This window comes from Dipodomys merriami, unplaced genomic scaffold (assembly GCF_024711535.1).
Source record: "Dipodomys merriami isolate MVZ:Mamm:240054 unplaced genomic scaffold, mDipMer1.0.p SCAF_10, whole genome shotgun sequence".
NCBI classification, from domain to species: Eukaryota; Metazoa; Chordata; class Mammalia; order Rodentia; family Heteromyidae; genus Dipodomys; species Dipodomys merriami.
The window spans coordinates 47104681-47126492 of record NW_027202271.1 but is presented as its reverse complement, the minus strand read 5'-3'; the positions used below and the strand labels follow the sequence as shown (position 1 = coordinate 47126492).

At 45.9% G+C, this 21812-nt stretch overlaps 1 protein-coding gene across 1 annotated transcript in view; it reads right to left on the bottom strand.

The window, feature by feature from the left end:
- Elk3 (ETS transcription factor ELK3) overlaps positions 1 to 21301 on the bottom strand; it is a 61181-nt gene extending 39880 nt beyond the window's left edge. The window contains exon 1 of the mRNA XM_069990491.1: positions 20884 to 21301. The gene's annotated coding sequence lies outside the window, so the exon portion shown is untranslated. The remainder of the gene's footprint in view (positions 1 to 20883) is intronic.
- Between the last annotated feature and the right edge of the window lie 511 nt (positions 21302 to 21812).

Here is a 21812-nt window from a genome sequence, read left to right as displayed (position 1 = left end):
AAGTCACTCTGGAACAACGGGGGAGCCAGAGGCAGCGCTCTGCCCGGCACCCCTCAGGCAGAGCCACAGGCTCTTGTCTCTGCCCCTTCCAGGCCACAGACTGTGCTTCTTTGATTTTTCGGTCCACTGTTTAATTATGATGAAATCAAGTTTTACACCTTAGTTGTTTTCACGTACAGTCATGCACCACCCTCTGCCTGCTACATGGTCTACTCTCTGGGATGTAGGAAAAGAAAAAGTTTTAAATTACAACTGCAGAGCACATCGTGTGTGTGTGTGTGTGTGTGTGTGTGTGTGTGTGTGTGTGTGTGTGTGTGTGTGTGTGTGTGTGTGTGTGTGTGTGTGTGTGTGTGTGTGTGTGTGTGTGTGTGTGTGTGTGTGTGTGTGTGTGTGTGTGTGTGTGTGTGTTTGCAAACGTGCACACCTGCCTGTACCGAGCCTGAACTCTTAGACTGCCCTACTGATGTAAAATTAAACACAAGCCAAAGATGTTATTCTACTCAGTAACTATCCAGGTAACTATAAGGAAAAGAACCCGAATAATCGAGGCCTTAGAGGTTAGAAATGCTGAAATGAATATGCACATCAAAATAAACCTGAGGAGGGAACTCAATGAAACGCTATTAGAACAGAGTTTGCCTCTCTACAGATGAGAACAGCTTTCCCATCCAATCTCTATAATTAGCTCCCCTAATCTCTATAATTAGCTCCCATAAAATCAGCCAGAGGGGTCTTCCCCAGAGTCTAGACAAAGCATCTGGATTATTTTCTCCACCCTGAAGCCACAGAGAGGAGGAACTACTTTGAGAAGAACAGATGCTGGAGCCTGAATAACTGGGTTCAGATATAAGCCCTAGTCCTATATGGCTGTGAGACACTGAGGAAGTCACTCACCCTTTCTGTGTCAGTGTTCTCAGATATAAAACGGGGATAATGAGATTGTCCTAGCCAATAATACTACATCTACACCTGTGACAGTAACTGCATGCGTTAAATGTTAACTGATACTGTTACTTTTTAAGCACTAGAGAGGCCTCTCTATAGACCGTAATGTTACATTGTAGTTTCCTCCTGCTCAAAGGCACCATCCAGCTCTTAGATACACCTTGGCTCTGTTCACCAGGCTAAGACCCCAATACAGGCACTGAACAGGGCAAACTTTCAATGATACGGAATCTGTCGCTTCTAAGGTGATTTGGATATACTTATCCTCCCCTCCCCCCTCCCCCCCTCTTCTACCCCAGAAAATTAACAGAATGGAAAACACATTTTTTTTTTTAAGTTCTTGCAGATAACACAGGTCCCAAAGCAACACTGTTTAAGATGCTGTGTGACCTCAGCACACGGGTCCCTGGGTGTCATCCCTGGGCTAGTTCTGTACCTACATTTTGTATCTCTGGAGATGAGGAAGAGTCAAATGGGTAAGAGAAAGAAGCAAAAGGGACAGCAATGCCACGGCTGCTCGTGATGCTGGAGGCCGTGTCGACCTCTGCTGCTAAACCAGCTGGTCAGAGCCACAGATCCACGGAGAGAAGGGCAGAGGAGGCCCAACAGAAATAGACTGGCCACAGACCTGTTGTGGATTCTGATTATTTTTTGTCCCTATGTTCCAGTCTGGGCCTGGGCGCTGTCCCTCAGCTCTTCAGCTCAAGGTGAGCACTCTACCACAGCGCCACAGCGCCACTTCCGGTTTTCTGGTGGTTAAGTGGAGATAGAAGTCTCATGGCCTTTCCTGCCTGGGCTGGCTTTGAACTGCAAAATCCTCAGATCTCAGTTTCCTGAGTAGTTAGGATTATAAGTGTGAGCAACCGATGCCTGGCTCCAACTTTTTATTTTGAAAGAATGCAAATAATATGAAATAGCTGTATATTCCTTTTAAGTCTTTTCTCTCTTGCCTTTAAAAAAGTTCCTTAGTACATTCTTTAATCTCCTCCCCTCAACTACCTTAGAGCTCCCAGATCACATGACACTATCTCAGCTACAGATAACCCCCATCTACCAGCCTCCTTCTTCCCAAAGTGGCTTTCTTCTTGTTGGAAGCCAATCTACTTTCTGTCTGCCACGAGGTGGCGCCAGATGTCCTCCTGTGAGCTGGAGGCACAGACTAGCCTTACTTTAGGCTCTTTCTAAGACATGAAAGTAGCCATCATTTCTTCTTCTTCCCATCAATTGAGACCAGATCAATCAATGGTGACCCAACCAATCAATGGCAAGGCAGTGCCTAGCTTCATTTTTAAAGGAGCTTTCAGGTAGCAGTTAAGGGGAGCAAAATGATCATCTTGGATTTTCGTGAGCTTAAATATTGGGGAAATTTAAGAAGTTAGCTTATTAGAAAGAAGGGAGATAGAAGTCAGAATTGAGAGCCCAACAGAAGAAAGAACAGTTTTAGTAAGGGACATACAATAGGGCTCTGTGAGCATCTGTCCTGTTCTGCACAGTTAGAAGAATGAAGATGAGTGTGAACTACACAACTTCTCCTGAATTCAGTTCCTTGATCCACAGCAGCATGAAAGGGTTTCAGTGTCGTTATATTATCATTGTCTAAGAAAATGGCAGAGCCCCTTCATCACATAAAACAAATCCAGGGTGGAAGTCAGGGAACTGGAAACTGGTATCTGTATTGTCTGGGGTCTGCAGTAACTCAACACAGAATGAAGGCATTAGGCAAATAAGGATAATTTGGCAAATATGAAACCCTATACATACAGAATCCTTTGGTATTTTTCTGAGGTGAAAGATTATTAAATTGTACTTTCAAAAAGTCTTTCAATGATTGTAAAACACTGCATGTGAGAAAAAAATTTAACTGCAAAAGGCCAAGTTCATGTCTCCTACAGTTCTCATCAGTTGGCGAACATCCGTATCCTCATGTATTTGATAGGTGTCTACTGATCATTTTTGAAAATTTAGAAAAAGGGTAATAGGACTGCTACTCCAGTATTTTTTTTTCAGTCATGGGGCTTAAACTCTGGGCCTAGGCACTGTCCCTGAGCTCTTTTGCTCAAAGCTAGCACTCTACCACTTTGAGCCACAGCCCCACTTCCAGTTTTCTGGTGGTTAACTGGAGCTACAAGTCTCATACTTTCCTGCCCAGGCTGGCTTTGAACCATGATCCTCAGATCTCAACCTCCTAAGTAGCTAGAATTACAGGTATGAGTCACCAGCACCCAGCTGTGTTTGCAATAATTAATTTTAAGATGACAACACTGATATCAGAAGAAATTATGGACAATCACTCTCACTTATCCAATGTATGAGCTACCTTTGTTTCCTTCCAAAAATTCTGTGCCATCTGGGTAAGTTTGAGTTTTGCTTGGAAACCCAAACGAGTGCTACATTGAGTACAGATGGGAAAGGGTCTTTGGGCCATTCAACTTCCTCCAACATCCGTAAATTCATGCTACTTCCCACCCCGCCCCAGGCTGGCACAACCCAGCCCTATCTGATCCCCGTTTTCCAGCAGGCCCACAACAAGACAGAAGGGGCCTGTTCTCACCCCAGGCTGCCTGCCTCCTATGGGCGCCTCTTTGATCTCCATCTGGCAACTTCCCAAAACTTCTTAAGGTTCCTGGCATTGAGTTTGTCCTTTCTGGACCTTGAGAAGCAATGGTCCATCTGAAGGGCAAATACACAACTAGTGGTCCCAGAAGCGCACATCTATCTATTCCAGGCACCTCAAAGATGCAAATCAATTTAAGTAAGCTGATGCCTGGATAAAGCTGGGCGCAGTGTCCCATGCACTGTAACGCACTGTGAAAATTTCAAGTATGCCCTCCTACCTACCTTTTAAGAAACGTCAACAAAGCTTTCACAAACAGAGCTACTAATTTAGCCACTCTTTCATGAGCACCTCAAAAAAAAAAAGCACAAAGTACTAAGGACTTGACAAAAAGCTACAGCACAGATCCCAGTTTCCTTGGCACTCAGTTTCTCTCCCCTCAGGTGTGATTGTAGGACTTGATAGACTCTCTTGAAATGAACTAAAGAACCTGAATGTTCACCAAGTGTCCCCCTCAGGAGAAAGATGGGCTGGTCTGCTTCTCCAGTGACTTCTGATTGGCTGAGCTGAGCAGGGCCGGGCTGCACATGGTTCTCCAGGTAGCCATGCTAAAGGGTGCCATGTCCTTTCTTCGCCAGATACATATACCTCCTTTTAAATCTCGGATTTGAAAGCAGCAGATGAAATTTTTATGGGGCAGTTAAAGAAACATAGGCCTGCTAGATCAAAGCAGCGAGTGGCCACCCAGCCTTCTCAATGAGGCCACTGGGTTAACCACATCCACTTCCCCCCACCAGCGATATGCCCAGGAAAGCCAGCTGGAAGCAGGACGCTCCTTTCAGACACCCAGCTGTGTTATAACAGCAGTCCATGTACTGGAAAGATGAGTAGGGCTGTAAAAAAGCCCAGACAGCTCCTCCCTATCCTACCTGACCCCCCCCCCCCCCCGCCCCCAGTGTCTTCAGTGCAAGTACAAGCTCTGATGACAATGCACTTCTTTTAAATACAAGAGTTGTTTCTTTCCAGATGTATTTTTTTTGGATCCAAACCTGAACTGGGGCAGGGGGAAGAGATGGGTATGTGTGCATGCGCTCATGCATGCATACACACACCAGTACTGGAATTTGAACTCAGAGCCTGGGCACTGCTGTTGAGCTTTTACACTCAAGGCTGGTGATGCTCTACCATTAAAGCCACAGCTCCACTTCCAGCATCTTGGTAGTCTGTTGACAACAATCTCACAGACTTTTCTGCTCAGGCTGGCTCTGAACTGAGATCCTCAGATCTCAGCCTCCTGAGTAGTAGGATTACCAGCGTGAGTCACCAGCGCCCGGCTTGAACACTCACGTTCTTTGCAGTTGTTTCTATTGTCCATGTTGTTTGCATGAATCTTATTTCTGACTTGCTACACGTCCCCCTCTAGAAGGTTCTCATGCTTGGTCACACTCAGCTTCCTCTTCTTCTACAGGTTGCAGGCAGGAAACTGGAAAATGGGCCACAGGAAGTCTGGCCTCCTACATCTGTCCCACTTTGTAACTGCAGCTCTGGTTTCATTTGATCTTGTGTGTTAGCTCTGTTTTAACCCCCAACAAGACAAAGGCCAAACTGCTCTAAAACAACATGCATGTGTAGAAGAAAACTCAAGACAATTAACCCTATGAATTCATCAGAGGAAAATAATTACTAAGTATATTCTTCTAAAAATAGCCATTTGGATCAGAAGAAAAAGGATTCATTAAATGTGATAAAGCAACCATTAAGTCTCCAGTGAGAATTCAGATTGACTTGATAAGACAGGACACAGCCAGAGTTATTGTACAGAAATGTAATTACTAATAGTCCACAGTTGCCTGATGAATTTTTAATGTGCTAGGCTTTGAAAAGCAGTGTATGAAAATAAACTCTAATCCTATCTCATGATAACCCATCTCATTATGATTCTATTTCAAATTATGTTCCTTAACCGTGGCACTACTCTTAGGTTCAACTATGAAATGATTGTTTTTATGAGTAAAACAAATACCAACAATCTCATGTACCCAATCATAAACATGAAATTAATACACATGACAGCCCTGGGACAGGATCTTCTTTTATTTGGTCTACGGAGCAATGGAGCGTTTTGAGAATCTAAAACTCTCCAGGGAGTTTTTGAGACAGGGTCTCCCTGTCTAATCCAGACTGGGCTGGAACTCACTATGTAAACCAGGCTGTCCTCAAACACATGATCCTCCTGCGTCAGCCTCCCAAGTGCTGGGATTACAGGTGTGTACCACTATACCCAGCTGCATTTGTACAACTCTACAGGTGATAAATCAATTCCAAATCAAGAGCCCTGGTTCAAAGGAAATGCTGGTTACATCCTCCACCACGGGCAAGCCTGATCCCCAGGAATTCTCAAGAACAGAGCTCAGACTAAAAGTTCCACTTTTCCTAGAGCTTTTCTCCTCTTTGGTGCAAACATTCTTTAACAAGCATTGTGGTAAGTGTTTTATAAAACTGTGTAAATATCATGCTGTCAGTCACTGTGCCCACCAGGACTTAAAAATGAAATCCAATGTTCACAGCCACAGGAATGGTAAGGACAAACAGACACTCATATCTAGGAACATCTGGTCTCTGTATATGTGTATATGCATGTGCATATGCATGTGCATGCACTGGGACTTGAACTCAGGGCTTGGGTATTATTGCTGTGCTTTTTCACTTAAAGCTGACACTCTACCACTTGGGCCACAGCTTCAAAAAAGTTGACTACAGTCAAACTTTTTTGCTAGTTAGTTGGAGATAAGAGTCTCATGGACTTTCCTGCCTGAGCTGGCTTTGAATTGTGATCCTCAGATCTCATCCTCCATAGTAGCTACAGAAGTACAGGTGTGAGCTACTAGTGCCTGGCCAAATCCACATTACCTGGTAGAGACTTTGTGTCTGTGTGCACACCTCCCTGCTCTGAGAGGAAACCCTCAACACTGAACTCTGCCTCCTGAGCAGCTAGGACTACATACAAGCTTCCATTTTAAAAGTTCCCTAATGCCCCAGTAGGCACTTTCTTCCCATGACACTCTCTCCCTCTATTCATGTATTTCAGAAGCCTTTGTTTGAGTGGAAAACATTTTACCTCAATTTTTGTTCTATTATCATGAATAAAACACAATCCTGTGCATTCAGGGAAAAGCTTCAAGTCAGGATATGCAAATTCTCATGGCAGCCAAGCCTTTGAATTTGTGTGATCTGAGATGGGGTTGTCAACTTCTCCTTTCCAGTCTCCTCTCTCCGGCAGCTAGCATGGCAGACTCAACAATCTCCTTTCAGAAGTGTTGGCAAAACTGAAAGATTTTATTTTTGTAAGTGCTTTGAAGGTAAAAAAAAATATGTAATCTGGGCTGAGGATGTAGCTGGGTGGTAGAATGCTGGCCTAGCAGGCTCCTGACCCTAAGTTTCATCGCAAGCACCATAAAGAATAATAATTCCTTTGATCAATACTTTGTGAGAATGATCTTTAAAATTAGATCGAATACTGTCTTCTGGTTCACAGGAAGCCTGAATGGACATATTTTTCTTACATCTGTTGATCGACTGTCTTATCATTAGAAAGGGTATAAAATCAGAACAAAGGCAATTTTACATAACCCTTGCATGAGAAGAAAAGCATCATTTTGCAGAGAGACCTGAGAGCTTCATTGTGTTAAAGAAGAAGCCGGTCAAAGTCACCATGTATACCCAGTGCAGCGCAAACACATTTGCACGGTACCAAATGACGGTGGTTTTTCCACATCCAGAAACTGAGACATTTCCTGCCAGAGCATCCTCCAAACCCCTCTATTGTGTTGAAACTGTAAAATCTTTCTAAATCAGGACTTCCTCCTATTATGCTTTAGAGGCGTCTTTCTGGGAAGGGTAGATCCAAGGCAAAAGGTAGGAATTCCTGCAGCACCACCCAGTGGAAATATCAGAAAAAAAAAAAAAAAAAAAGGCCAGACAAAATGTTTAATGCAAGAAATGTGTTACCTAGCCAAATTAGAAATCCGGATGCTGCCCTCTTTCCATCAGCAGCAGCCTGTTTTCTGTTCTGCTCACAAGTCAACTTGCACAGGCACATTTGCCCTGTCCCTCACTTGCACATGTACACACACACACACACACACACACACACACACACACACACACACACACATACACACACACACACACACACACACACACACACAGCCACATTGGGGGGAGGAGATCAGGAAGGATGGTGCAGGCCTGGGGAGGAAGACAGGCCAGGTGGGGTTGGGTAGGAGCTGTGACACCAGCCTTTCCTCTCAGTAGGATCCCCAAGGGGCCCTGGGGACCGGGAAGTGTGCACAGCTGTGCTTGGCTTCCCAGTCCTGCTGCACAGACAGCATTTCCTGGCAGAGAGGGTACCCCACTGACCATCTGTGTGTCTTCCCCTTCCCCTGGCCTGGCCGCACCTGGTCCAGGCCACCTCCACCATCTGTATAGCAACTGAGGACAGTTGCTGAGCCTTTCGTCTTCCTGGGGAACCTCATCTCCCCAAATACCCTCCAGTAGGAGGTTTACTGCAGCCCCCATGCCCTGCCAAGGCTACTTGGGAGTCTCCTAACCCAGTTGTTTCTGTTTGTCTCTCCTTTCTAACATCACCAAAATATGTCTCTTGACCAATGCCTTGCACCCATGACCCACAGGGCTACGAGTTTCCTGAGAAGGAGTTAGAGCAACAGGAAGCCCTTGGCCTTCTCCTTCCAGAGCCCTGGGAGCTCTGGGATCCTGAAGACTTTGTCTTTCTCCATAGAACTTAATAAAGTATTACTTCTTCAACCACTCTGGGATGGCCACGTCACTAAAACACAAAACCAAATCTATCCTCAACATCAGCTCTCCTGGAAAGTTACCCTTCCCCTCCACTTCCTGAAATAAGCCTCCTAAAATGATTTGAAAAAAAGATACACACATCTAGAAAAAGATACTAGCTAGCTCATCTTTGCTTGGATGAGAATGAATGTTTTTATTATAGAACATAGTTGAACTACTGAACACTGACAAAGGGCAAATACTATTAGAACTCCTTTTCTTTTTTCCTTCTTTTTCTGAAATTGAACACTGGTCGAAATGTGTCCCCAGTTCCTGGCATTGTCAACATTTCGCTGGGTCCTGCTATATTTGGTATTCTCATAAACATGGATCTGTACCGCAGGCAGTGGGCAGGGGGGGGCAGGGGGGGGAGGGATTGGGGGGGGGAGAAGGGGAGAGGCATTTGTGACATTGTGTTTAGATTTCTGCGAGACACAGAACCCCTCACAGAATGAAATACCCAAGCCAGGAACTAGACTCTCCCAGCTCAGCCTCTGGGGTCTCTTCAGCTTCAAAGCTTTTTCGGGGGGGGGGGTGCTCTCCTAGCGAAGTTGTTTTTTTCATGGTTTAGGAAATGCAAATTCTAGGCATGTGCATTTCTACATAAATCTGGTGTGATAATGTATTCGCTTTGAAAGAGATCTATAAAAAGAAGCCAGTCAATGTGGAGTCCTCAATATATCATCACCTGTTCACATGGCGGGCAGCTGGGGGGGGGGTCCTCAGGGCATCTAGAGCCATTGAGGTGGTAACTGCCCCCACTTTGGCTTTGTCCTCCAAATGAGTGCTTTGCTCACATTTTCATCCATGGAGACCACATTCAGCTACGCATAGCAGATACGGTGTAAAATGCAGAGTTTCTTCTAAATGGAACTAGCTTCTAAGGAAGTCCATTGAACACAATGTGAATATATAATAGTCAAGGCACAAAAGCAAGCAAAGGGTCTCTAGACTTTCAACTGAATGTCTATATAAAACCATACCGGACCTGTAGACAAACAGCAAGTAGAACATGATAAAAAAAAAAAAAATCTTCCAGTCCTAGTAGAATCTGTTATTTCTAAGAAAACTTGAACAATGCATAGTAATTTCTGAACTAAACCAGTCTTGTTCAGTGCTTCCTACCTATACTTTCAATTAATCACCTAAATAAATTTTGTTTGAGGGATGTCTGTGGTGGGACTTGAACTCAGGGCCTGGGCACTGTCCTTGAGCTTTTTCACTCAATGCTGGCACTCCGTCACTTGAGCCAAAGCTCCACATTTGGCTTATTGCTGATTAACTGGAGATAAAGAATTACATGGACTTTCCTGCCTAAGCTGGCTTTAAATCTTATGATCCTCAGACCTCTGTCTTCTGAGTAGTTAGGATTACAGGCATGAGCTACCAGCACCTGGCCTAATGCACTGAATAAATGCTGGCTGATGATTCGTTCATTCATGTCAGATGAATGCTATATAAAAGCTACCAAAAACATCTCACAAAGATAGGACAACTGGTGGTACTGGCGGCGAGACTCAGATCCAGACCTCAAAGCAACACCCCTGCCCTTCATTCCCTGTGGCTGAGCTCTTCTGGAAATGTCATACACAGCTTTCTTCTGACAATTAATTATTCTGCAGGAATATATTTACTGACTGAGCAAAAAGAACAGCCAAATCCAGATTTAGGTGTCTGTCATTCCCCTTCCCTTCAGATAAGTGAATTATGTATCAATTTCTACAACAAAGTCTTGTAATTTTGCCTTTTTTACACACATATTACTAGGTCTTACTACCACAAAGGAAGTGGCACTGGCTAAAGGACGATGCTGTTGTTGTAGCTCGGCTCTGATTGCAATCAAAGCGAGGCAATGAGCTCTGAGAGCAGTACTCCCAATCTTTGCAGAACTGGAGTATACTGGGCTCTAGAGTATACTAGAGTATACTTTCCTCCATTCAAGACATCTCCGAGCTGCATCTGCTTTTCTAGCTAAAGTACTTCACTTTAGCTTAAAGAAAATCCCAGTACTTCAATTACGCTACTTGTCCACAAATTAACAATGCAGAATTAATCATTAGTGAATCAAAAAACGGAAGGCATCCAGCAAGGCCCAGAGATGCAGGTGGCTGACTGACTTCTGTCTTGACCTGAACTGTCAAGCGTGAAGTAGGTCCATCGATAGTAGTTCCTGCACTGGACTGGATGGTTAGAACAGACGAGTAACATACCGCTGCCTTAGTGCATTTTAAGGCACTTTTCTAAAATGCTTTAAAAAAATGAAAAGGGGAGAAAAGACTAAAATGACATCCAATGACCCCCTGGTCTAAATGATCAGGACCTGGAGTTTGGCTTAACAGTCAAGGACATTGGCCAAAATCAATTCCTTACCAACACCCATACATTCTGGATTTTAGAGGCTTTTTCAAGTTCAAGATCATCCGGGAAAACTGAGGCAGTACATCTCAGATACCCTTCCAACCATTAATAAAAATGGTTTATTCCTGTATTTGAAGGTTTATGTGACTTACTGAAATTATCAGGATCTTAGCTTTCTCCTTTCCTGAAAAGGAGATATTTCTCACAATGAAAAATGACCTTCCTCCTGATGGAGAAACTCAGTAAAAATTCTTTTTTTTTTGCCGGTCGTGAGGCTTGAACTCTGGACCTAGGCGCTGTCCCTCAGCTCTTCAGCTCAAGGCTAGCACTCGACCACTTGAACCACACTGTCACTTCCAGCTTTTTCTGCTTATTTGGTGCTGAAGAATCGAGCCCAAGGTCTCATAATTGCAAGGCAAGCACTCTACCACTGAGCCACGTTCCCAGCGGATCAGTAAAAACTCTTAAGTATCTATCTGTAAAGAACTAGGGCTTGGGGCTGGCTCAGTGGTAGAGTGCTTGCCTTGCATGCTCAAGGCCCTGGGTTCGATTCCTCAGCACCACATAAGCAAAAAGAAAAAAGCCGGAAGTGGCGCTGTGTCTCAAGTGGTAGAACGCTAGCCTTGAGCTGAAGAGCTGAGGGACAGCGCCTAGGCCCAGAGTTCAGGCTCCAGGACCGGACCACCCCCCTCAAAAAAAAAAAAAAAGAACTAGGGCTTAAGCTGGGCACGGTGATACATGCCTATAATCCCAATTGTGAGTTCAAGGCCAGCTTGGGCTACATAGAGTCTGGCTACATACTAAGACCCTGTCTCAAGATCTCAAATTCTCCATGGGAAGGGTTGCTCCAGATAGAGGAGCAGCAGAGACTGGGGCTCATTCTCTTAGACTCATGCATCCTTCCTAAAGCTTTTACCCACATGAGTAAACACAGGTCCCCACAGAAACACGTGCATGCACTCTTGCTGCAAACCAGTTTGTCATTTCTTAACATCGAATCACTAGGGCTCCTATTTCAACCTCAAAAGGCAAAGCTTGCAAACTCCAAGTGGCTATTCAAGGAACTCAATCAAAGAAGCAGCCTTCTTAATTTCTAGTGTTAGAAAATTATTCTAATATTAATTCTCTCTTCTTGCTCAAAAGTACTGCCTAACAGAGCAGTCCCTCTTCCTGGGCGGGCCTCCAAGCCTTTATTCTGAAGATGGTATGCTACAGTTATGCACAAAGAAATCCTTTAGTGTCCCAAAGACATGCTTCAGAATGAAGCCCAGGTCTTATTTAGTGGGTACTACTGTTTCTGTCCCTTTAGTCTAATAACTGTGCACAGAGAAAAAAAATCTGATTAATAGTATGTTCTGATTAATTAAGGCTGGATGACCAAAAATTGCTGCTTGGCCAAAACCTAGATGGAACTAATTAACATAACTGGTTGTTCCTCACCAAAAGCAATTTGGGTTTTGGCTTTTTATCTTTTCACCACACATGAAGTCCTTGCTATCTTAAAGGTCAACGAGAACAACATTCACTTCAAAGAATTATGAACAAAAGTTACAAAGGTTTTTCATATAAATGAAGTCTGTGTGTGTGTGTACACATACACGTGCACATGCACATGAGCACGCACACACATGCATGCATGCAGCAATTCTGGCTTGAACTCCAGGCCTGCGTGCTGTTCCTTAGCTTTTTCACTTTAGGCTAGTGCTCTATTACTTGAGCCACAGCTCCATTTCCCGCTTTTTGATGTTTAATTGGCAAAAGGAGTTTCAGACTTTCCTGCTCTGGCTGATTGGAATCACAATCCTTAGATCTCAGCCTCTTGAGTAGTTAGCATTACAGGTGTGCGCCACTGTACCTCACATGCAAAGGTGTTCAACTATGAACACTGCAAAACTCAAAATTTATTATCCAAAGAAACTTTGAAAACTTGACTAACTGAAGCCTTCAGGTTCCAGGCCTAAGGATGGTTGCTCTGACATGATTGAGTCTAACATTGGAAGGAAAAAAAAAACCCCAAAGCTTCGTATTGTGATTTTTTTTTCCAAACTATCCTATCTCATGAATTCCTTGGTCACTACCTAGTCATTTTCAGTATGATAACATGAACCATAACAGAACTAGAATTTGTCCTTTCGGAGATTAACAAACTAACCTGGTTTCCCTACATTTACTTTTTCTGAGAAGTCTGTACCCAAAAACCATGGGAAATGGCTGTCTTTATGGTTTAACCAAGAGATGTGCCTGGTATTAATCCAAAATGTTTACTGCTGAGGAAAGCATTAGACTTAGGAAGCAGAGCAACAAAGTGCTTTGGCAAGTCTAGGGGTCAAGGAAGGCAGGCTTTTGACAAAGTTCCCCTCATTGGTTTGTTTTTAATTCACTGAGTGCCAGGTATTATGCAGCGCGCTGGGATGGACATGAAGATGAGAAAACCAGATGCCAGCCCACAGGGCGGATGGGCACCACAGATGTGAAGGCCGCCATGACACACACATCCCCCACAGGTTTAAACAATGATTCCAGGCTACCACATGGACTTGGATCCTAAGTTTGGGATAAAGAGTAGTACTGACTAGAGACGGTCTATCTCCTGGGTTCTGGGGCTAAGAATCTGCAGAAGGAGAGTCTGGGTGACGAGGAAAGCTGGAAATAAAACTAGAGAAAGCAAGGGCTCTAGAGGCCACACAAGGATGATGGAAGGGGATGTCATCTGGGGGCAGCCAACGCTTCTCTGGAAAGTGACGGGTTGTTGGGAACAACCAGGCACAGGGTAGCTGAAGAAATCCCCTGGGAAAGGCAGTTCTGGGTCAGAGAACCGTCTCTGCAAAGCCCCAGTGGCAGAGGATGCAGGAAGCATGAGAGGACCTGAGGACAGGCCAGTGCTGTGGTCCCAATCACAGCTTGTAGGACCAATTAAGGATGTCAGTCTTTAGCCTAAGCTGGAGCAACCAGCAGATTTTCAGGATGATCAAATGCGTGTCTGCCAAAGACTGCTCTATTCCTGATGGAGAAGGGGCTGCCGAGGGATGAGAGGGAACAGTGGCGCCCTCAAGACACAGGGGTGGTGGTGGAGAGTACTTCTGAAAAGATGACCTGAGGGAAGGAAGAGAGATTTAGCCTGGTGGTGGACTTACCCATGCCGGCTCAGTGCCGAACCAACAGGCAGTCACTGGTGTCTCCAAGAATGAAAAGACCCAAGGTCATTGGAAATAAGGGCTACCTGGCTCCAACCTCAAAGAAGGCCAACGCCAAGTGCAGCAGGTAGCAATGCCTAGCCACTGGGGGCTTCCTGAGTCAACAAAGGGCCAACTGAGACTAAGTACAAACTGTCAGGAGAATCTTCTTTTCCCTCTGTAAACCGGTAGAGTTTCTGTTAAAATCGCTGCATATATTTCTAAGTCCGAGAAAACAGCAGAACTTCACATGTCACTTTCACAGCTTGCAGAAGTCAAGTCCGTTACTCCAGAAAGGTAGTTATACAAATAGCATTTCTGACCTGACCAGTATCATGCCAGCTTCTTCACTTCTGCCACGTGACCATCCAGCCAAGGAAACTGAGGCCCACAAAGATGAAGTAATAATATCCATTCAACTCAGTTTTAAAGGAATACAACATTATTTTCTCCCTATAGTATACATGTTATTTGGGGGTTAAATAAAATTTGGGTATTAAACTGGGCACTGGTGGCTCATGCCTGTAATCCTAGCTACTCAGGAGGCTTAGATCTGAGGATGGAGGTTCAAAGCTAGCCCCAGCAAGAAAGACTGTGAGACTCTCTATCTCCAAGTAACCATCCAAAAAGCCAGAAATGAAGCTGTGGTTCAAGTGGTATAGCACTAACCTTGAGCAGAAAAGCTCAGGGCAGTGCCCAGGTCTTCAGCATTTTTTAAGAAAATAGGATAATGAATTATGTGGAAAAGATTTTCCCTTTCATCATATGATGAGGAAATCTATACAATCTGATAATTTATTTTTAACTGTACAAATTAAATTTTAAAAACTGCTATCTGTAAGTGTATATATGTGTATGTGTGGTTTTTTTCCCAGTACTAGAGTTTGAACTCAGGTTCTTGCACTCACTTGCCTTGTATGCTCTGATGGTGCTCTACTCCATGAGCTGTGCCTCCTGTCTAGCTTTCTGTTGGAGTTGAAGTCTCATGGACCTTTATGTCTGAACTGGAATTCCAATCCTATAATCTCAGTCTTTCTGAGTAACTACACGTACATGGGATACCAAGCACCTGGCAAAATCCTGCAATATTTTATCAAGGTGTTCTGGGGTTTGGGAATGGATTTGGAATTACAACCTTGAAGTATTTTTGATCCTATCTACTCAGGAGGTAGAGGTAGGCTCTGATACCTACCCTAAACTCTATCTGAAAAATAAAGAAAAAGGACTACAATTTTGGATCTGAGGACCAGAATTCAAAGGATCTGAGTTCAATCCCCAGCTCTGGGGTTGAAAAACCTACTTGGTGGAATCATGAAACTGCCCCAATAGAAAAAAACAAAACAAAAAAACAATAGGGCTGGGAATGTGGCTTAGTGGTAAAGTGCTTGCCTACCATGCATGAAGTCCTACATAAATAGAACAAAAAAATAGTAGTGGTGCTGAGGCTCAAGTGGTAGCTAGCTTTGAGCAAAAGATGCTCAGAGACAGTGCCCAGGCCCTGAATTCAAGTCCCAGGACTGGCAACAAAGGAAGAAAAAATATTTCAAAGTGATGGAAATATTCCTTATGGGGGGAAGAGAGATACGCAGATTTAAACAAAAGATTTATGTACTTAAGTATGTCTAAATTATGCTCCATGTTGTTTAAAGTGAGTGAAAAATGTGTCAAACACTTGGAGCCCTCAACTCAGCAGTCTTTTAATATCTAGATATGAGTATATTATGCCTATCCCATTGTTTCCATATAATACCCGGATAATTAGGGGCTAGATAATTAGGAGCTGGTCTGACATACTGCAGCATTTAAAAATGCTTATGATACTATGAACCTTTGATCCACTTAGGATCTTTGGTCCTCTTTGTGGGAAAATTCACTTTAGTCCAATTCAAACTAGCAGAACCATCAACTTCATTTCTTTAAAAGCATATAAGCAAAATTATCTCACAGCCAAATTATCAATGAACACATTTAATTTTTAGAATAACTTTAGTTAAGACTTTCCAGGAAATGTAAAGGAACACCTAGCAAGAAAGTAGGCAAAGAGTTCATTCCAAGTGACAATGCAAACTAAATCACAATTCGCTGAAATGACCACTTTCAAAGTGCAACTGAAAACTGCTGATGTGAATGTTAATTGCCAACACTGGAGGCCAGGTATTTTTATTTCAGTTGTGGGTAAGAATCAGAAGACAGTTAAATTTCTGCAAAGAAGAGTTACTTCGAAGACTGACTATTTTGCAGGCCTTTAGTGCTTAGTGTAAACAAACTCACAGACACTCTGGTCACTGGGCTGTACTTTCAGTGTGCAGGTAAATCCAGACTCTTCATAGTCTCATCACTGCCCTAGTGTCAACCAAACCATTACATGACCTCAATTCCAACTGGCCATGGGCAATTGTAATTGAATTAAAGTTCAGTTTAAAACACCAATGTCAAAGTCTGGAAACTCTAGGGATAAAAGAACAGCAGGCAGAACTGTCTGTAATATATACAAATGCACCGTAGCCTTCAGAGTCAGGTAAACCCAAGGTGTATTTTCTGGTTTAACCCTGTTTCTCAGTTTTCAGCATTTACCATTCAACTTGAAGTGCCTTGCACTTCCTGTTACTACATCTTGATACTCTACTAAGAAGCATGACTCATTCTTAAATCATAGAGAAACTCATCAAAATCCCAACTTCACAGCACACAGGAATTCAGTCTTTCGAGAGAGGCCAGCATTCTCTGAGCATGACTTGGGACCACAAAAGACAAAAACACCTAACATGCCCATGTAGAAATTATGTCAATCCATCACTGAGTCACTCCATTTATGAGATCAATGAATACAAGCGCTCTGGGTGGTTATTTGGTCTCAGGACACATTATTCTAACGTGTTCCACGGTGTGTTATGTGAAAATGAGTTCCCAAACAGTAAGCACAGTGTGACTGCAAATAAAACTTTTACGTGCGCATGTTTCTCTGTGTATAGCCACGCGTATGCATTTCAAAAGACTGGAAAAATATACACCAAAATGTTAATGGTAGGATTATAGTTGTTTATTTTATTTTATTTTTCCATGGTGGTTTTCTATATTTTCCTAAGGATAATTTGTGCTGACATTTCTCACAACAGGAAAAAACAACCTTTAGAAAAACACCTTTAGGCTAGTGTGGTTCCAAGTATGCTATAAATCAACCTACGAAGACAAAAAAGGAAGTATGGATAACTATGACTGGAAAAAATTTCCCCTGAAACATGCAGGAGGATGTGACAGGAATGGGGTCCTTCACATAAGTCAACCTTCCTACTCAGGTAAGTGGTCCCAGGGAAGTCCTAAGGAGCCAGAAGCCAGTTACCAGGGCAAAATAAAAATAAATAGCCATTTCCCAACATGCAACAAGGAACCTGGGAAACTCAAGAGATGACTGTCAACTCCCTAGGTTTGAAGGACAGCAAACTATAACCATTAGTAAGACTAATGGAGAAAGACTACACCAGGAAATCACCTCCTTTGGTAAAACGTTTTATTAAGCATTTTGGATTTGTTAATAGGTCATGTTTTGTTGCATTTCACAGCCCTATACTGGTCTTCTGAACTGATCAAATATATAAATATAATTAGATGGCACAGAATAACAAAAGCCAGTATCTGACCGCTAAGAAGCAATGTTTTCATTTATACATACTGCCTGGAAGTTCTTTGAAACCACTTTGGGGGGGGGGGAGAAAAAAGGATGCAAGATCCACAAAGTTATTACAAATGTAACTTTTAATACACAATCTCAAAGTTAATATCTACTGAGTACTAGCAGTTTCTGAATTATTTCGTTTCTTGAATAAGGAAAGGAAGAGGTCTTCAAAATGTTGAAGTACCTGCAAAATTCAACTGGGGCTAGAAAGCTGTGGTCCAGCACCTGTTCAGGACTGTCCATCTAAATGATCTGAGTATAAGGGGCATAAAAACACTGGTGGGGAGGAGAGAGTCCACAGGTGGGTAATTTAGCTCACAAAAGGAAAGCAGCCCCATGGCAGTGTACGTGTGAGGAGTATATACACAGATATGCATACATATAAATATAAATGAATATATATGTACATATAAAGTGCAATCAGAGTGCCCTACTCATTGCACAAATGTATGGGAGAGTTTTTATCATCATTATTTGTTAGTTTGGGGCTAGTAGCACAGTTAATACAATTTTTTTTAAAAAATCTGGAAGACAAAATTATTCCTAGTAGATAAACACAGCTAAAAGTGAACCTTACATATCCCAAACAACTTGTTGGAAGGAGGGACTCTAATTATCTCCCCTGGGTCCAAGGAAATGGACTTGAGAGTAGACCATTTTACAAGCTCCAACCTTAACCTTTGAAACTCTCATGCAGAAGGATGGGAGCTCTTCAAAGCCCGTCTGTCATTCTAAGGTTTGTTGTCTTACTCACAGTTTCAATGTCACAATTTCCTGAGCACCTACTCTGTTCCAGAGAGGGTGTGAGGGGCACCCGGTGCTCTTGCCCACTGACTCATACCCTGGTCCAACTGGATGCACTGTTTTTAGGACACGCTTTGCCATCGTGGAAGAAATGCCAACACCTCAGAAACCCTCAAGAGAGGCGACATGTCCTTGTCAAGGAAGGGACCTCATTGTTCCAAGAAGGTTCCTTAAAATTCTTTGCCCTTTTTAGTAACTCTACACATTTCTAGGCAATATTTAAAGGCAAAAAAAAAAAAAAAAAGGAGGAGGAAAAAAAAAAGGCAAGAAGGCCTTTGCTATATTTGGCATAGAAAGGCCATCACTTTTCTAACTCAGGGGGTTTGCAGCAGGATCATTACTGGAAACTCTAAGAACACTTATGGACAGTCTCCTTAACTGTCTGACCTGTATGTCCTCCTAACACAATTTGTAATTTTACAATGCTCATAAATTCAAACCCATAACTGACCTTTTCCAAATAAATGTGTGCCATGGAGAGGGAGAGCGGAGAGAGATCACAGGGTATTTTGTTGGGCAATAAGGCTCAGAAATCGATTTAAGCTCATTAATAGATGCCCGGAACATGCAGGGACTTCTCAGTTTCTCCACCGTCCCCCCCCCCCACCTTCCCTGCCTCCTCCCTGCCCTCCCCAACAAAGACAAAGCACAGATAGGAAAAGATGGGGGGAGGGGGTTCAGCAGCTTGGGCATCCAAAACATACACACATGAAAAGCCTATAAATCTGAAATCCAAAATGGCCAAAGTGACTTCAAAGTTTCTGTCACTCTTGCCCTGCAAGGGATCTTTGGGAGTGTTTAATAAAACTAACTAAATAGAAAGCACCTCTAAGTCAATAAGGCAGCAGTAACTGGTCTTTCTCCCTCCACAGGGCTGGGCTCCCCACAGGCTGACCGTGGCTGCACAAACCCCCTCCCGTGTAGAGCAGCGGAAACTCCTAATGAGATTAGTTGGTGTGTGTGTGTGCAGACATTACTTAGCAATGACTAAAGGGTCTCTCTCTTCCTGCAGCAAGCAACTAGTGGAAAATTCAGGGAACTTTTTTCCCCCTCCAGCAGCAGAATCCCTTTAACCCTCTCCCCAGCCAACTCCAAAAACAACTCGGCCTCCCCACCGCCCCCCTTGTCTGTCCCCACTCGGGCTGGCCCAGGAGACTGGGGAGGGGGAGTTAAATTGGGGCCAGGGACTTTCAAAGCGGGGAGGGCGGTAGGGGGCTGGCGGGGAGGGGGAAAGGAGCCGGGGCGGGGGGGGGGGGGACCCTGGAACACTACAAAGGAAACTGTAAAAGGCACAAATACATAAACCTGAGAAGGAGCAAACCACAGTTTCTTTGTGAGCTCCTTCAGTGAGTCATTTTCAAGATGCTGTCTGCTGCCCGTTTCAAAGCGGAAGCGCATGGCAATTAGTCTTGCCGTTTCCAGACAAGCCAGAAACTCTCCCGACACTCGTTTTTTCCTCCCCCCCCCCCGTTCTTTCTAAAAAGCCCCTTTTGCAGTTTCTAAAATAGCATTTCTTGCTCCTACCCCCACCCGCCGCCGACGGTAGCTCGTCCCCGGGATGATTCCGTTCCGAAAACGTTGACAGAACGCATCTCTTTTATTTTCTTTAACTCCCCCTCCCCCCAGTTTCATCCCCCCCCCAAGTTACAGTAGCACTGCAGGCCAGCGTTCAGTACGAAGCTAAGGAGGCGGTGGAGTCGCGATCGGACCCCTTTATCTGGGACCCCCCCCCCCCGTGCCAAATCGTACGCCGTCGACTACCGGCTTTTAAAGGTCCGATTGGTGCGGTGACCCGGGCGGGGGTCACCTGCCCAGCAGGGGCAGTGGACGCAGCGCTCCCCCCCAACTCCGATGCCTGGTCTCCCCTCTCCCCACATCCCGCCCCCCTGGATCCGAGTACCCCCGGAGTCCCCCCCACCCCCCCGTCCAGCCCCGCAACCCCAGCTGAGGGCGTCCAGCCTCCGGGCACCCAGCCGGCTCCGGTCACGGCTCCTCCGTCCCGGGGACCCCAGTCCCGCCGTCTCCAACAGCGCCCTACAGGTCGCACCCGACGCCCCTTCCCCGGACTGGCGGTGCAGACCCAGGACACGGAGCCCGCCCCCCCTCCCAGAACTGGGAACACCCCCCCCGGGGCACGGTCCCCCGCAGCGCAGGGAGCTTCCAGGGGCAGCCCCTCCCTACCCCCCAGGGCATGGACCCCCCCCGGGACAGGGTCCCCCCCCCAGGAGAGGGTCTCCCAGCGCGTGGGCACGCCAACTCCGGTGGGGACGGTGGCGGCGGTGCGGGCGCAACAGCAGCAGCAGCAGCATCCCGGCGGCACCCCTCCCGCAGCCGCCCCCCCTCCGCCCGCACCGACGCACCCCTAACCCCCCCACCCCCGCACACCCCCCCCGGGGGCCCGCAGCCCACCCCGCGCCGCCCCCCGCCCCAGCCAAAGCAAAGAAAGATGGAAATCGTCTCCAGCGAAGAAACTTTGGGAGTCTCGGGAGCAACAGGCGGGGAAGCCCGGTTCTCCTTACCCAGACGTGGGGGTGGTGGGAGGGGTGGGCGGCTTTCCCGATCCTTCTCCGGGAGGAGTTTCTAGGAGGACCCGGGCGAAAGCCCCCGACTTTCCATGCTGACAGGCGTCTGCCGGCGGTCTGTTGCTCTTGTAATGAGATCCTGATTTCCCCTTCTTTTTTTCCCTCTTTCTCTCCGCTCTCTTTTTTTCTTTCCCCTCCTCGGGTGTGTGTGAGAGCAGGAAGTTGGAGCAGTCAGGCCGAGCCGGCTCACTTCCTTTACTGCATTATTCCCCAGGCGGTGTGCAGTCTGTGTAAACAGGCTTTTCCGCCCCGCGCCGCGCGCCCGGGCCGCGGCTGTGCGCCGGGGCTGCCCGCCGAGGCCCGTGCATACTCCGCCGCCCCGGGCCCCGCACGCCCGCCCGCTCGCCCCGCACGCACGCACGCACAACGCCCCGCGCGCGCCCCCGGGCCGCGCCCCCGTCGCCGCCGCCGCCGCCGCCCTCCCCGCTTCCTGCCCGGCCACCCCAGGGGAGGAGCCTCCAGACCCGACGCCGCTCCGTGCGCCCGCAGTTCCCCCCCTCCCCGTCCTGGGAAGGGGGGGACGTGCTCCGCCAGGCAACTCGGAGAAGCCTCCCCCACCCAGTGCGGGGCGCTGCTGCGGGCACGGGGGGAGGGGACCCGTTCTGCCCCCACCCCGGGGGGTGCCCCGCGCCCTGCTGAGTTGGCTCGTGGGAGGGGAGGCTGGGTGTGTTGAGGCCCACTGCGCGGTGGTCGGTGATCTGGGATCGGAGAGTTGGGGGCGGGGGTGGGGGGGTGAGTAGGGTTCGGGAGTGGGGTTCGGGCTTTGGGGTTGCTTTGGGCCAAGGATTGTTTTTAGTGTGGGTAGGGGGGTGAGGAGGGTTTAGGAAGACAAGATGCAGAATGGGAAAGAAGGAGGAGGCCGTTTC